Source organism: Caretta caretta, chromosome 14 (genome assembly GCF_965140235.1).
Source record: "Caretta caretta isolate rCarCar2 chromosome 14, rCarCar1.hap1, whole genome shotgun sequence".
Lineage (NCBI taxonomy): Eukaryota > Metazoa > Chordata > Testudines > Cheloniidae > Caretta > Caretta caretta.
The window spans coordinates 4,948,071-4,965,401 of NC_134219.1; the positions used below are offsets into that span (position 1 = coordinate 4,948,071).

At 40.6% G+C, this 17,331-nt stretch overlaps 1 protein-coding gene across 26 annotated transcripts in view; it reads left to right on the forward strand.

The window, feature by feature from the left end:
* LOC125621727 (uncharacterized) overlaps window positions 1-17,331 on the forward strand; it is a 357,495-nt gene that overhangs the window by 328,756 nt on the left and 11,408 nt on the right. For 24 of the 26 annotated variants that reach the window (XR_012664862.1, XR_012664863.1, XR_012664851.1 and 21 more), the window contains 2 exons: window positions 14,009-14,174; window positions 14,689-14,774. The gene's annotated coding sequence lies outside the window, so the exon portion shown is untranslated. Of the gene's footprint in view, window positions 1-14,008; window positions 14,175-14,688; window positions 14,775-17,047; window positions 17,126-17,331 lie in introns of those variants that run through there. The other 2 variants (XR_012664842.1, XR_012664832.1) reach the window with 2 other exon arrangements.

Below are 17,331 nucleotides of genomic sequence, written 5' to 3' on the forward strand. Positions count from 1 at the left end.
TGTTTGTGTCTAGCAGGGTTCTGAATATAGGTTCCCTGGCTCAGCTTGTGCTGGTTTCCTTTGAGGATGAGTGTTAAAAGGTTAGATATAGGGTGATCATCTCGTGAAAAGTGATACTGTGGTGAGTTCCACGGGTGATACTGTGTGAGTTCATTTGAGAGTATAATGATTGGTTTCAACCATGTAGTTGTAACAGTGAGAAATATCAGGCCTGCCGCTCTCACTCTCTCTCTCTAATTCACCCATCTTCATGAGAGCTAAGTGACAACTACCTCCATTAAGGAAATTACAATTACCCAGAGACTTCACCGTTTCCTGCATCAGGACTCACCAACGGGTCTCAATGTTGCCACCTCTTGCCATTGGAAAATCATGAGTCTGCCCCACTCTACCCCCCAAAAATCATGAGGATTTTTTTTTAATGAAATGCGGACTCCCTTTATTTCCCTTCCAGTTTCTGAGTCTTTAAGGTGCTCTCAGGTCACACATCTGGCTGACAGTGGGAGCTCCAGTCCCTGGGGCTGGCTGACAGCAATTTCTAAGTAAAATTTATTAAACCTGACTCATGGTCTCCGAGTAGAACTCTCAAATGCCCAGATATTTATTTTTTTTCCAGTTTGGAAAAAAAAAATCCGGACACTTGAAAATTCTATCCTGAGATCATGAGTCAGGCTTAATTTTTACTTAGAAATTGCATCTCTTGTAATTAATTGAGGAGGGTCTGGACTGTCCCTGCTTACATCTCTCCTTTCTTCTTCCTTTCCCCTCTACTTCTGCGACACGAATGTCCATTTACAGTTTTCTTTGAAACCCACACCTGCAGAAAATGATACTGAAGAAACTGTGAATATATTTAGGAAGACAGTAAGGGATGCCACAAAGTGTTAGATAAAAAATATACGCAGGCCAGATTTTCATTTGGTGTCGTTCAGCCCTGTTCCTGAGAAATAAATAGAGCTATACGAAGTTATGCCTGATGAAGATCCAACCCTAAACCGATTGACCACGATTTTTTTGTTGGTAATAAAATATGTTTTTTTTATTTGTCTTCCACTGGGGACAGTGGAAGACAAAAAGAGTGCTTCACTCCTGAGGTTTATGTTTGTTCAAGAAATGCTCGATAAAAATAAAATGCTCATATCTTGTACTTTCTCCTGAGCTCTTTTGAGCATGGAAAGTACAGACACACACACTATATACAGATACAGGCTGCAACACTTTGTGGTTTGTTCTAGTGTCCATCTCTATGTTGCAGTCAAAGTAAGGATAAGGATGAAGAAATTCTCCCTGATTTACTGGCATTAGTTTCCATCCCTGCTGTTCCCAGGCTGGTACATTCTGTTTCAGAACAGCTTGTTACCTGACACCTAATTAGAAAAAATAGGCACACATAGGTGGTTATCCAAAGCCGCAGTCCTAAAATTAGGGCAGAACACCCTGGAATTATGCAGTTGCATCCAATTTTAGAAAAGAAGCAAGGGTGTTAACAAGGGTATTTCACAGCTGTGTTGGGAATCCTCTGTATGTTGTAAAGATAGGACACATTCTCAGTAGGTCCACATGGCCATGAAAACTGACATCTCCTTGAATGAAAAGGTCACCAGATCAAGTCTTGTATTGCATGTAAGAGAGGGTTTCAAACCATGATTATAAATTGGCCCACACCAAAACCATGGACTCAAACACTCTCCTAAACTGCATGTATGTATATGGGTGTATGCCCACACATGGCGGTTGGGATCAGAATCTGGGGCCTGACTTGCATTTCACAATAAAACCCTATCTGTAATTGGGCAAAGCAAGTTTTGGCATCTGTAGACCCCAGAGATGGCATGTTCAAAATCTAGATTTCAGGCTAAACTTGGACCAAGTACTATCTTGCTCAATGAACCTATTTTTAAAATAGGGGAAAAAAATGATGGAGACCAATTAGCTTAAAAGGAAAAGACCATGTCCATTCGTTCTTTGGAATTGACAACAAAGTTGACAATTAGTGTCTTGTGTATATGAGTCTGATGTGGACACATGTCCATAAGGTACTAGTCCCTTTCATCTGAAATGCTTTAATGCCCCTCATCAGTCCTCCTTCTAATCGCCCACAGAACAGTGAGGAACAGGAGTGCCACATATGAATTTAAACATGGACAGAACAAAACTAAAAGTAATGGTCTAGGACCAGAAGTCTCACTGCCCATTCCTTTTTCTAGACACTGTTACAAGTGGGAGAATTTCATGACACATCTGGAGAGCAATAATATTTAATGCTCAAGAAAGCAATAGGTTTGCATGGAGAAGCTGGTTCATTCAAGAGCTGTATGACTTGGCAGCTTTGGGGAGCGTTTCCTGCATGCTTGTCAACTTTTCTGGCAATATGTGGGTCGTTGAAGCCTGTGCTTTATGGATTCTGTAGCCTCTGGATGGCTTTGTTCTGTATGCCAAATGTGGAACTACAGCCTAAGAAAACAGAGTTGGTACTATCATGCAACCTGGGAGGGATTTAGTCTCAATGTAAATGTTTCCAATGAGCAGATGTCTGAAAGTCACAATTTACAGTACAGTGATTGCTCACCATGGGAGGCATTATTGTGCTTAATCTTCCCCTCCATTACCATCATATCAGCAGCAGAGGGTTGGATTAATGTTAAATTGTCACACTGCTCTATAGGGTTCCTGGTTTGCCCTTCAGTTCTGGCTGGAGAACAATATTTTCGATTCCTGAATGTGAGAACAGAGAAGATCATTCAGATTCATCCATGGAACAAGGCATTTTGACTTCAGAGAGGGGAAGTTTTCCTTGCAGGTCCTCTGTATCCTCATGGAGCTCAGAGAATATCCTTTACTGCTTTCCCTCTCTTGAATCCCTCCATCTTCAGGGCCTCCCATTACAAGGTGGTGGAACTCATTTTGGAGCTTGCCAGTTTTGTCCCTTAATTGTCTGGGAAGGTTAATTAAAGTGAGGCAACTCCATTCCCATATCCCCCAGGGTGCATCTTAGCCACAGGAGTGATAGACTGGGGCCAGGAATCAAATCAGATGATTCATGTGTGCTGTACAGAAGACTACCATGTGGCCGCCGACCTTTTCAAAAGCTTTCAGAAACCCACAGAGACAGAAGTTCGCAGGAGATGAGTTTTCCTAAGCTCTTTTGTACAGAATTTGGGCTACCAGCCAAATCATCAAGTTGAGCCAATTATTCCCCTTGCCCATCTTTTCCTTTGCTCCAGTAAGCTGCACAAGTGGCCAGTGGCTGATTGCACTGTAGAGAATTGCTTTGCCCTGCAACCTCTTCACTCTGGTAGCAGATGCCTTTAGTTTTAAGGGAATCTGCTGCTGTCCAGCAATCAGACATTTCCAGAGAGAACTTCTATTCGGTCAGAAGATTTCCTCTGAGGAATCTTCTGTCAGCACCTTTGTCTCACCCCATTTATTTCTCCAATGACAACTTTTAGCCAGGGGTGCTAGTCTTCCTTTTTGGTCTGTGTTTGTACTGCACAAAGCAGAACTGGGTCCACTTCATGACTAGGGCTCTTGGGTGCCTATGTTAATACAGATAATAAATAATAATAGTAATAACTTTCACCATATTCAGATCATTTCAGTAGTCTTCTATTGTAATTACTCTTTGTTAATCCTCTCTGGCAACATGCTCCTTGCTGTACAGGAGGGAGTGTATGATATGGTCCCTTCTTGAAACAGGGACTGGTCAGTTCCCCATGAACATGCTCAAGTTATTTTTTGTGGTGACCATGAAGCAGATTTCCTCCTAGAAGTGAATAAATGCTGAAATTTCTTATCAGAGTAGGTGCTGACAGCCATGAGTGCTGTTCATCACAAAAAATAACTTGACCATATTAATGGGGAACTGACCTGTCCCTGTTTCAAAAAGGTGGTAGTCGCTAGAATAACGATTTGAGGTTAAACAATCACAGATAGCCCCTAATGTCACATTACTCCTAGAAGTACATTGGCTCTTTAAACAGTTACTCCAACAGTCATCAAGGTGGTGGTTACTCAGATTGTAAACTCTTTGGGGCGGGGACTATCTTTTTGTTTCTGTGTTTGTACAGCACCTACTTCTGGTCCAAGACTGGGGTTCCTTGCTACCACCACAATACAAATAATTAAATAATAATAATCATTATCATCATATTGCTGGAGACAGACCAGGAAATCAATACCCAAATCAATTAAGAAAAAAATCTTCAAGAGAATTTCCCTTCATTCCATCCTTAGCACCTGAATGGAGATCACACGTTCTGCTACGGTCCCCAGAAATATAGCAGGGTTTAATTGCTGCTGTTTCTGGAATTATTCTAATCAGCTGAATCTTACTGTGCATTAAATGGGGAGCTGACCTCTGTATCATAACACTAAGGGGCAACTCCATGCTATCCCCACTCAGAATAGGTCTAACCATGCAATGAGAACGAAGTAAAGGGATACTGAAATGTGCAAGCATCAAAGCAGATTAAGATTGACAGGTGAGTGGTGAGTGACAGAGGGTTCTGAGAGCAATCTGATGTAGTTCAGCAATTGTGAAGTCTGACATTTAAATTGCAGGCAGCCACGGGCTCATTCCAGGAGCTGCTTGCGGTTGGACACAGTTTTGATCATTTAAAAAAGAAGGGGAAAAAAAAAAAGAAAAATCAAATTGTTCTCGGAAATCACGTTTAATGTAGAAATCTGGTTAGTATTAAATTGTAATCTGCAGTTTTCAAGTATACTATTCCTCGAGGAAAACATTTCCTGTTTGAGGACTGTGAGTTTTAAGGGCTCCCTTATTGCATCACTTCCTGTGTCAGACCCAACCAGCCTTCAACATGCATTAGGGTATTGATCATGTTAATTTCAAAATGATTGTTTTTTTTCTTTTAACTCTGGGCAATATTCCAATCATATGGCTCAATTTAACTTTAGAATAATAGGGCCAAGCTGGTATTTTCTACACTATAGCTAAATAGCGCTTTAATGAGAACGGGAATATCGGAGGCACTCGCCACTGAAATTCAATTTTATGAGCAAATCATGTTCACAGAGCAAAGCGATGGGCCATTAATTATCGATTTATACAGTGCTAAACTGATTTTAGAGGCAGGCCTCCCTTTAATCCAACAAATGCCCGTACAGGAATTGATGTTGCAAAATATTAACCACCCTTGGAACACAATGATCAGCCTGCACCCAATTTCAGAATATTGAACAATAATAATAATAATAATAGACAAAGGCATCTGGGCAGCTTAACTATAAATATATATAGTTAAGCTGCCCAATATAGCAATGTGCTTGAGTCAGTGAGAGAGTCAGTGAGAAATTCAGTGAGAAAATCGCCACCTCCATTAACATAAAATACACACAACACAAGAACAAGACTCATAAACCATTAGGGAAAGAGGAAGGAATATTGAACATTGCCCCTGGAAGAGACCACAGATGCACTTTGTAAAATATTTAACAATAGTTTATAGAATATCAGGGTTGGAAGGGACCTCAGGAGGTCATCTAGTCCAACCCCCTGCTCAAAGTAGGACCAATCCCCAATTTTTGCCCCAGATCCCTAAATGGCCCCCTTAAGGATTGAACTCAAAAGCCTGGACTATCCCTCATTGGAGGAGCTTCGCACTGCTACATCCCTTTCTCCCTTTGCTATACCGAACCGAGGGAAGCTCAATTGTTCCTCAGTTTCAATTATCAGAGAGTGATACGTGGGCTTTCAGATGAACTGGTCCCATATGATTGGGTGGGGCAGAGTAGCAAAAGACACGGGGCTTTATTCTTTTGTTGCGTACACTGGTATAGTTCTTCTGATGTCAACTGAGCCGCACTGGTGTAAAATCCGTGTAAACCAGAAGAGAATCAGCCCCTAATCGCACAAATGGAATGTAATTTCTGATGTATTAAATACATCTATATCTCTTAAAGGACATATAACTAGACACTTACAGAATCAAAGCACCCAGTACACTAGGAGTACCTCTACAGGCCGGTCAAAAAATGGGAAATATTTTCTGGAAAAAAAAAAGTGAACATGATATTTTCTCACTATTCCCAGCAGGGGTGCTGGAACAGTTTGTGTAGTGGGGGTGCTGAGAGCCATTGAACCAAGCTGTAAACCCTGGATCATAGGTGCTGGAACTAGAGGTGATGGGGGGCTGCCACACTCCCTGGTTTGAAGTGGTTTACAAAGTGCATCTGTGAAACAAAACGTTTAATTTAACATTGATTGAAAAAGAAAAAAAAATAGTCTTGAATCAGATGGACTCAAAATAAAAACAGAATAGGTCTTTGGTTTTAAGGGGTTTTTGGCTTGCTCGTTTCCCCTCATTTCTGTCCCCTTTACCCTCCTTCCTCCCCGCCCCCCATCCAGGAAAGAGGAAAAGGGAAGTGAATGGAAGGAAAAGCCTACAAAAACAAACCCCCAAACCTAAAAAAAGTTAATTTTGATGCTATTTGATTTGAATCCAAATTTAAAATGTCCATTTCAAATTGTGTTGTCAAAAAAATCAGAACATTTCAAACACCGTGATACGTTTTCACCAAAATATTCAGATTGTGCAAAAAGCCGTATTTCATTAAAAAAAGTCCAACCATTTTTTTTAAGCTAGACTTAGCACTTCTAGTCAACCCTCATCAACTCCACTGTGCCCTAACAATACTGCAGTGTCATTCTGAGATTACATGAACTGGAGACTGTCATAGCCGCATACATGGCCACGGGAAGAAAAGACCATTCAAAGCAAATTGTTGCCTTGCTCATCTTAAATTCTACATCCAGTTTTACGTCCTCTTTACTCACCGTGTTCCAGCTGAGATGACCATAGCAGAAAGAGGTGTATATAATAGCCCCTAGATTAGATTGCAGTCATAATTTCAGTCTACCAGTAATCATTCTAACACTGTTTTGAAATAAGGAGGGTTGTGAAATATTTAACTTCTGAGCCAAAGCCCTGTGATCTCAATTTTTTTTTCTAAACCAGCTTTGTCCATTTCTAGACCTCATTCTTTATTACTTGCAATTGGACTTTCTTGAAAAAGACTCTTGGTTTCATACCATGGCTATCAAATATTGGATGGATCCAAGACAGTTCTTGGAAATTAAATGATTTAATCCCAACTATCCTCTTTCAGAGAACAAAAGAAGTTACTCAGTGTAGTTAGATAAGAAGACTTGTTTTCTAAATTACACCCTAGCTTCAAGAATGCAGATCTATGGAAACTAAATTCTTGTAACTAGAGTAGAGGCAGCTCAACTTTTTCTTTCACTAAATGCTTTCTTCCTAGAAAATGATATTGTTGATTATTCTGGAGATACCAAGTGCCTTTTCATTTTTAATAAATAATTTGCTTTGCTATAGGATACAACTGCTCAAACTGCAAACTGTTATTAAATTGCAGTGTGCTGTGGCTGAATAGACTAACTAACTAAAGTTCTCACGAGTGTTTTCGATGAAGGAAACTATTGCACTCAGGCTTATTGTATATTTCACTCCAATACTTTGTTTCCCTAAGTCATGATAAATCCAACATGAAGCAATGTTGGAATTCAGTGCGGACATATGAGTGTTATCTCCTACAATACTGGGAAATGTTAAATCGATTTCACAGCAATGGGACTTAGCAATGTATTGGCACTCCCGGTTCCCACATATCAAATGTGACATGGAATATAACATTAGTTGCAAAAATGAAACAGATTTCAGTTGTAAATTTCCAACCTACAAAACCAAAGGAAAAATTATTCTAGAAATTGAATACCATACCCTGACAAGGTCTTTTTAGGTGTTGGTTAGCCCAGGCTTAACTTTAAGAATGTGCTTAAATTCAACTGTGTTCAGCAAAGCATTTAAGCATGGGATTAACTTTAATCATGTGCATTAATCCGACCCTTAATGAAAAGATGATAATGTGCTGACAACATTCTGATCCTGCAGTATGCTGAACTTCTTCAAAACCTATAAACTTCAATTACGCTCAGCACCATGCAGGATCCAACCCCAAATCTTCATTTTATTAAACCACTTGATTTTGCAAAGCAAATTCTGTTCTTTACACCACCAGTATAATTTCATTGAATTCAGTGGGGTTACACTGTTGTGAATTGGGCATTGATCCTGCACCATTAAAGTAAACAGGAGCTTTGCTATTGACTTCAACGAACATAGGATCAGACCCTAAGAGCATAATTTCATGCAGTAAGTTTAACAGCTATGTAAGGAGATATGTATCTATTATGTAGCTATTAAAGCCCAGAAAATATGTTCCCAATAGTCAACTTGTCTTTACAACAGCTCTTTTAATAAAATATGAATTAAATATCAACCAGAATGGTAAAATGCCAGCAAAATATAATATACATGCTAAATATACACACCTTTTTTTTTAGTAAAATACGTGGTAAATGTATTTCTAACATATTCAACAATGTATAAGCCATATGTTAAATATTACAAAATTGGTCAATTTTCATGCTGGTTAAAATATTTTTAAATGTATTGTGTCACACCATATAATTTAAATAAAACGAAAATTGACCAATTTTGTCATACTGTGACTACGCTGCACTTTGCATATATTATCCCCTCCTTTATTTACATGTACATGCAATGCAATTTACAAAAGACATAACAAAATGCGCAGAGATGATTTTCCCTCCATTAACCTTAAGAAAAACCCTGCCCACTTTTGTTAGTGTGTGTAAAGAAAATGAAATCAATCAGAGAATTTCCCTTTTCTGTCTAGCCCTAATTCTGCTCTCTGTTTTGCTGGTGTAATTCCACTGCATTCAGCAGGCTATATCTTCAGTTAGTAAAAATCACTATCACTGTTTCGAAATCAATGATGCTGCGGGCTGAGGTTTATTTTCCTCGCACCTGTACTGGTGCCATATGGAGGACAATGGGCCAAATTATTTGCTGGCATAACTCCACTGACTTCAGAGTTTAGCCCAGTGAGACTAAGTCTCCTCTCACTCACCTTGGTTATGCACTCACCATGCACATTGCAAAATAATGGCATTGAAGTTAAGTGGAGACTACCTCTATAATGGAATCAGAATCAGACCTTAGTGTTCAGTGGAATCACTCTGGGTTTCAACCAGTGTGAGATAAGAATTAAGGGCCAGATCCTCAGCGGCTCTGGAGCTACATAGCTCCACTGATTTCCCCAGATAAGGATCTGGTGCTAGGTCCACAGATATCATTGGAATTACACTGGATTTACATTGGTGTAAGAGAGACAGACTTTAGCCCTCTGTCCAACTTTTTCTCTCTCTGTCTCTGCTTAACACAGGACAAATGTATAAAGTAAATCAAGCTTCCTGTGTTTCAGCTTGTAAAGAAACTTTTGCAGGCTAGTACGGTCATACCCTAAAAAAAGAAAAGGAGGACTCGTGGCACCTTAGAGACTAACAAATGTATTAGAGCATAAGCTTTCACTAAGGTGCCACGAGTCCTCCTTTTCTTTTTGCGGATACAGACTAACAGGGCTGCTCCTCTGAAACCGGTCATACCCTAGAACAACAAAATCCACTGGCAATAAGAACGGAGAGAAAACAGCTCATTTTCCAAGGGCTTTCCAGTCTGTTTTTTTCTTTGGCTCCAGGAGCCAGTGTTACAGACTTACCAACATTTTCATATTTAACTGACCAGAATTTTCATAATTGGTAAACACAGTAAAATAGCCGTGAGACATGGTGTTCAGTCAAAAGGGGGAAGAGAGAGAGAGAGGGAAAAAAACAAGTTCTTTAAGTAATTTACATTTGACTCAGGAAATCTGGGAAGGTGCCCATAGCAGCTAAGTGATCAGGCTCATGACTCAGAGTGATTTTTCTTGAGGTGTCACTACAATACACAACTGCCATGTGTTCTTTCTTGGCTCAGCTACGCTCTGCTGATGCTCCAGAACTAGGACGGGCTGCTCCAATGTACTCGTTTTTCATCCATTTTCTTCACCAAAGGGAAGAGGACAAACATTTTGATATATGTGTGAATGTGCTTCCCCATCCCTGCCCCCGCCCCCACGCCCCAGTGCACCAAAATGATCTGCTTGGGAGGGGACTCTGGTCTTGGTGAATTTCAGGATTTTGCCCAGAGTGCTATGCCTGTGGCTATGATGACATCATAGAGTGGAGTTAAGAGCAGATTAGATGGCCAGTAGAGGAAAGGAATAACTAATTTGCAAAAGCAATTTCAGTCAAATTTGTCAGACTCACCCATTTCGCTCTTTATTTTGTACCTGCTCTGCTAGCTCCTAACTGAAAAACATAGTCCTGAGCCTCTAATGCTCTATACCTTGCACCGTCCTTTACATCACTGCAAAGGAGCTGAAAATGCTGCCCATTCAAAACTGGAACCCATTTGGCATCCCCACACCTGAGAAAAGTAGAGCTGGTTGTGAATTTTTTGACAAAAAGGTTTTGGATCGAAAAACGGTGGTCATCAAAACCAAAACTTTCTCCAGAAAATGCTTGGTTTCCAGGAAGTTCTCAAATGCAAAAATTATTTTTTAAAAAAATTGAAATAGTCGAAACATCCCGTTTCAACACTTTTAAAATGAAAATTTTTAGTTTTTTTATTCAAAACGACTTGGTTTTGAAATGTAGGCCAATCAGAGTAAAAATGGTTCAAACAAAAAGTAACAACTGAACCAAACCAATTATTTTTGTGTTTTCAGTTTGTGAAAAGTTTCAAGAGTCCAACTTTCTGTCCCAGTTTGGGATACGAACATTTTTCAAAATTTTGAAAATTTTCACGGGACAGGAAAACCATTTCCTGCCCAGTTCTAGTGAAAACTACAATGGAATCTTCAACAACTGGGATTGATCAGAACTTAATTTTTATACCACATTCCAAAGGCAACATAAAGACCCTCTGTGCTAAACAGGGACTTTCGAGCAGTACTGATTCACTGGAGACAGGAAGAGCACCACTGATTGTAACATTAACACCATCTGGGTTTTACCTGGTGGTCTCCTATCCAAGCACTGAACAGCTCTGATATTACTTAGCTACGATGACCTAATGAGATCACGGCCTGAGGTGATACAGCTTCAGTAGAGGAAGAAATAAAAACACCTTCTTTTAGGAAAAAAATAATAATTTTGAGAACTGCAAAATTTCTCTTCACCTGTACGCAAACAATATAATGGTTTGTACAGGGTATGAAGTTGAGATTTACTTATTAGAAAAACCATCCAGCGCGGATTAAATTGGACCCAGGAGTATCCTGACCACTAACATCTCAGCACCGCCAAGTCAGACCAGGCTGCACATCGCAAAACTTCCTCTTCTCCATCTTGGGTTTCTCCTCTTGGGAGCTTGGCAGCATGCTTGCAACAAGGTGTTGCAGCAAAGATTGCAAGATGTTGCAAGTGGCCAGCGATTGACCTGGCCATGCAGATATCCTAGCCCAGAGCCTTGGGGATGGGGTGAAGTGCTGGGAAGAAGGGTAAGTGTCTGGACTGTAGCATCTATGTATATTTTTTGCTGATGTTATCGTGATAGGAAACGTCAGTGGGGAGGTCAAACTGCACCCCGATAGAGGGACATACCGTGCAATTTACTGATCTTTCCATTGTGATTTTTAGAAAAGGGAAGTTGATTTGATGGTCATTACAGTGAGGGACTGGCTCCAGTCAGTGGCATAGTGGGCAGGCCCTGTGCACCACAGCTCATTCATTGTCCATCATTGCTAAGTTGTCCTGCTGCTTCACTTCTGGGCCCACAGAGATCTCGGCTAGTGCAGCTCAGTCCTGACTCACAGAACCCTGATGCTCGTCCACTCCTGGGGTCCAAAACAGCTCTGCAAATGTGTCTTATTCCTGACCTACAGAATGTCTGTGCTATTGCAATCCCAAAGCTCTGTACGGCTCCTCTAATGTGTCTTCCTCCTGACCTACAGAACTTCTGTTCTATGCCGGTCTTGCCTCCTGTGCCCCCGCCACTAGGTTTGCTAACACACCCCAGTCCTGACTCTGACCCACAGCATGTATCATATCCCACACCTAAAATCCCCAGATAGCACTGCGGATAAACCACAACCCTGAACTGCAGCACCATCTGCTATTCAAGTCCTGGTTCTCTCTTAAAACAGACTTTGCCAAATGTGCCACCCTGCCAATGTTCTTCAACTCTGACATGGAGGGACCATATACAGAGTTAAAAAAGAGATTACAGTCTCCAGGCCCATCCCGTCCATGGATTAGCTTCATGTGGATACACATTCCCTTGGCAATGCATGACTACATACTAATTCATTTCACATAGGCCTCCAGAAAGTTTTTAATTGACAATGGCTTTTAGATGATACCACCCTGGGTGGCAACGGATCAAGTGACACAGAGGTGCAAGATTCCACAGCCCTACTAGTTATTCAGACATAACAAAATTAAGAGAAGAACACAACTTCCCTATGGATTCTATAAAAGGTTCATCCAATTTAATGCCGGGCCACCATTCTGCTGCTATTTACAAATCTGCTGAGTCTCTATACTTCAGAATTTTAGGTGCCTATTGATTAAATCCTTCCCCCCTGCCCCCAATTTCTGGCCTTGTGTGACCATCATAGATTTCTTCAGGTTTTTTTTTTTTTTTGAAGGAATGTGAAATAATTTGGCCAAATTATAGTATGAAACCCTATGTCCTGTTTTGTTCTGAGTTTTTCTTTCCTTTAAATGAAAGATAAATGGCAGATAATGACTCACTCATCTCAATCCACTTTAGTAAGCCCCACAATCGAATCATATTGCAAAGGCATTTAAGGTATGCAGTGCTGAAGAAAAGTGCTTGTCAGGAAAGATAGAGAACAAAGGGCACCTGAAGGTTAGTAAATATTTTTCATGGGTTCTGTTAGCTGCGGTTTCTTTACTGGGGGTGTATACCAGTTTCAGCTTTCTAACTTCTCTGTCAGACACTCAGCTGTACAAGGGAGTGATTAGTTGAACTTCCAAGTTGAGGGCTATTGTTATAGGTATGGTTTTAATATACCCACAGTTCTTGGCATTGACATTCATTTTCTGACTCCAGGAAATCTTGAACTGTTTATTGATTTAAGGCAAGAAATAGAACATTGAGATGGAGCTAATTGGCAGGATGCATAATCCGCCAGTCACCTAAATAAGTATTTCCATTAATTGGGAGCTGGCTTTGCCATTAAAAACTGCCTATTCTAATATCAGTAATTTCTTAAAGACTCTCTGTGCTAGGTTAAATTTTCAGTTTACGTAACAGGGCAGATCATTAAGTATAAGTTTGCCAGATAGAGTATTGCTATCCTCTTTCCAAGGTTCACAGAAGTGCTCAAACTTGTCTTACCTAAGGGCATCACCCCAAACTGGCCAGACTGAGGATGCCCATGGATCATACCTAAACCATATAACATAGAGTAAATTTCAGCTTTCACGCAGAGGAATATATGGCAGAGACTACAGATCCCAGCAGTCAACTCTCCATCTTGGTCTGAGTGTCCGTATGTAGTCGGTAAGGAATGTGTCCCTGAAGACTAAAGACGGGTATATCACTGCACCCTGCCATGTGTTATTGCTGACTGCACCGTTTCCCACAAGACACAGCAAGCCCATAACTACTATATATGGAGATATATAGGGTCTTCTGGCATAACTCTATTGACATCAGTGCAGTTATGAGAGTGGAGAATTTGACCCATAGTTACATTTTCTCTTAAATGTTCACGTGTCAGGCAGTCAGGAAAATGCAAGGTTCCAAAGTGCTCCAAGCAGAAATAGCAGTAGAGATGGAGCAGAGTGCAAGGTTTATAATCTTTCCTTCTTCGGAAAGACACAGGCCTAAGTTAAATACATGAGAGATCCCACACTGGAAACAGAAAGCAACCTAGCAGTATCTCAACAATCGTTCTCCCAATTAAAAATAACTCCTTTCTTCCCTGCCTCTCATTTTACAGTAAATTAGACATGAAATCAGATCTGCTTTCTCCGCTCCCCTAATCTCTACTGACAGTTTAGCATTAGAAACATTTTGTTTGGGCCTCACAGAATCTCAAGAAGCCAACAGCACGAAACAAACTGAGAGCGACTTGGAAGAAACTCCCAGAACACTGTAGCAACAAAAGCCACAAAGAGCCATAAACTTGAGAGTGGAGACGTTCCCAAGCAAAACCATGGCAGGGGCGTGGGGAGGACAAAACAACTGGTTCTGTAAGTAAGTGATAATGTTGACCTTGGAGTGCACTTAAGTAGCATTCTTCAGTGTTGCTCCATCGAAGTCTAAGCATCGTCATATTGATTTACATCAGCAGAGGATCTGGCCCCATTGCAGGGATAACAAGGACACTTGGGTCTTCCCTTTCCAATGGACAATTCATTTCATAATGTTGCCCTAAGTTTCTGGCCTATTTGCTCTAGTGCGATGATTATACTCACCCAGCAATAGATGCTTGCAGATTTAGCCCCTTGGCAGGCAGCCAATCAGATTAGCTCATCTGAAGACATGATATAAATCAAATTTAAAAATAAAATACTTCATCTTTTTTGGAAACCTTGGTAAATTTCCAGGGATGGAAAAAAACAAGCCCCATCTCTTTTGATTTCAAGTGTTTCTTGGAATAAAAGAGTAGAAAAGAAACCGCTCAGTAAAAGAAACAAAATAATAATCAAAGTGAGACCAAACATCAACATCCAACCTTGATTAGCTAACACCAGTTTCTACTCAACAGCTAAAAAACACTAACCAGGGAAGCATGAAGAAGACGGTTCAGCTTGTGCCGAATGTCCACGCTCTGTGAGATTGGTTCCTGAAGAGGTGAGAGTTGAAGTGTAAAGGATATACATATCTTGTTAATCTGAAAGCAGGGAACCCATAAGCAAATATTTCCCTTGCATATATAGTATAGGCTCAAGTTCTGCCCTGAGATATATACCTGCAACTCCCTGGGAACTATATGGGCCAGATCCCTGGCCCTAGCTCCACTAACTTACAATTGCCAGTGCTATGTGCCATAAGATTTCATTTTCTTATATAAGGGCAGATTTGGGCTTGGAGTAACTAGATACAGGTTCTGAGTCTCCTGTGATGTCACTGAATCCAAAACAAGAGCAATCTGGAGAAGAATTGGGACGATGACTCAATTCCACAGCTAGTATAAATCCAATGGCACCAGGAGAGCTACATCCATTTACATCAGCTGGAGATCTGGCTCATTAATATGTGTTTTAAAGTGGTGATCTGTAAGAGAGTGTATAAAATATTTTATACTGCATCTGTTTGCGCATACATATGCATTGTTGAGAAGGAAGGAGTAAACCCCTAAGGTACATAGAGTTATCTTTACTATAAAGTATAAACACACTATTAGAAGGTAATGGCCTGTCTAATCCTGTTATTTTCCCCCAGTACGGAAGTCCTCTATTATTTATCATTTAATATTTGATAAGTTTGCCCTGCAATTTGCCAATCACAAAGGCTGGCAGAAAGGGAAAGGCGTTGACTGACTGTGAAAAGGTGGGGAGTGCTTCTTTAATCTCTCGGAGGCTGTGAAAAAGCAAATACTGATGGCTGTCACTGATTGATGTAGGACTGCCTATGGCAAGATTCCCCTGAGCCAATCAGCAGTCCAGGAACTGCGTCACACCTCTGAAAATTAAGCAATAATATTAAACTGAATGTGATAAAAATTCTTATCTATCAGCTATAAAACTTGGTCAAGGGTAATGTTTTGGTGGGGTGGTGAGTCACCCACTTGAAGATAAACAGGTAAACTTCCCTTGTTCCTGCTATTCCTGTGACCTGTAAGTCAAGTTTCAAGAAACCCATTTCTATTGCCTTCGCATGTCCCCGACTTTTATTGTTATGTGTGACATAACAATATCTGAAAGATAACCTGCAAAAGTTCAGGTCTTCCCTGAAGGAAAGAATATACACATTCATTTATACACGAGCTGCTCAAAACATTTTCAGCAAACAGCTTTTTCATCCAAAAATGGTGCCTCATGGGAAAAAAATATACCTGCAACAAAGTTATCTGGGTTTGCCCTGAAAAACCAAGAGCTGTGGCCGTTTTTCAGTTTTCAGCAACCAAACCCCCCAAATGTTCTGGTTTCAAATTGAAACTTTTTGTTTTGTGGTTTAAAACCAAAAATTTTCAGTTTTTCATTGCCAAAAAAACAACTGTTTTGGGTTTTCAGGTTTTTTGAGAAAAAACATTTTTTTTTGAGGGGGACTGAGGGGACATTTCCTGGCTAGCTCTTCTATATACACATATCTGAGAAATATTGTACTCCGAACAGCTCATTGATGATACTTTTCTTTACCTGTTAAAGTCACTTGCAGCTCTAATCGTATATATTACTATACAACCAATAAATATGTAATCACACCTTTAATACTGAAGGAGTCCAAAGGGCTTTACAAATTATTTAATAGGAATAAGCATATGGTGGAGATAAAGTCACTAGGTCAGATTCTCCTGCATGATTCAACTCCCACTTAGATGGGGCAGAAATGCCAGAGTCGGGCTGTAAATGGCCAGTGGAGAATTCTCCTAGCAGAGAATTAAAGAAACCTAGTGGAGGTAGCTCATGAGTCCTCTTTCCCGCCTATGCCACCTTTGTGTAGGGGGCATCCTAAAAGAGGAAAGGAGCATAGTGTGGGGTAAAATGGAGGTCTGCTACTGTGATTTCCCACTAGTGTAATGTCCATTTGGAATCTTAGAATCATAGAATATAGAATATCAGGGTTGGAAGGGACCTCAGGAGGTCATCTAGTCCAACCCCCTGCTCAAAGCAGGACCAATCCCCAATTAAATCATCCCAGCCAGGGCTTTGTCTTATGTCAGTGCTGTAAGTTAGAGCAGCTTCATGATTGCTCTAGCTGACTCCAGGGCTAGTGCAAGATCAGGGAAGCATAACGGCCTCCCTGATGCTCCTTTCTCTGTGCTTGGGCACAGGGGGTAATCAAGCCCACTAACTACAAAAGACACCTAGAGATGTACCATGTCGGGCCTAATCCTGTGGTCCTTATTCAGGGTAAATTGAAAAATATTTGTAACATATTCATCAGCTTTGTTTTCCTTTTAGATATTTGCAAAGAGCAATAGCACTTGATCCAGCAAATGCTTATTGTCAGGCACAGCAACTTTAATGGGCATATTCAAGGTAGGAAGCAATATATCCCATAGAAAGGGCCTGCAGGACCAGGTCCATGGTTTGATCACCTAAGCTGGGCCTTCTGGACCCATGTACCTGGTCATAGGAACTTGCAGGATTGGGTCCTTAATACTTACGCTTTCTCCTGCTGCACAGGTTCCCCTACTGCTCTGCTCCTGAGCTCAGACCTGCCCTGAACCATTACGGAAATGATC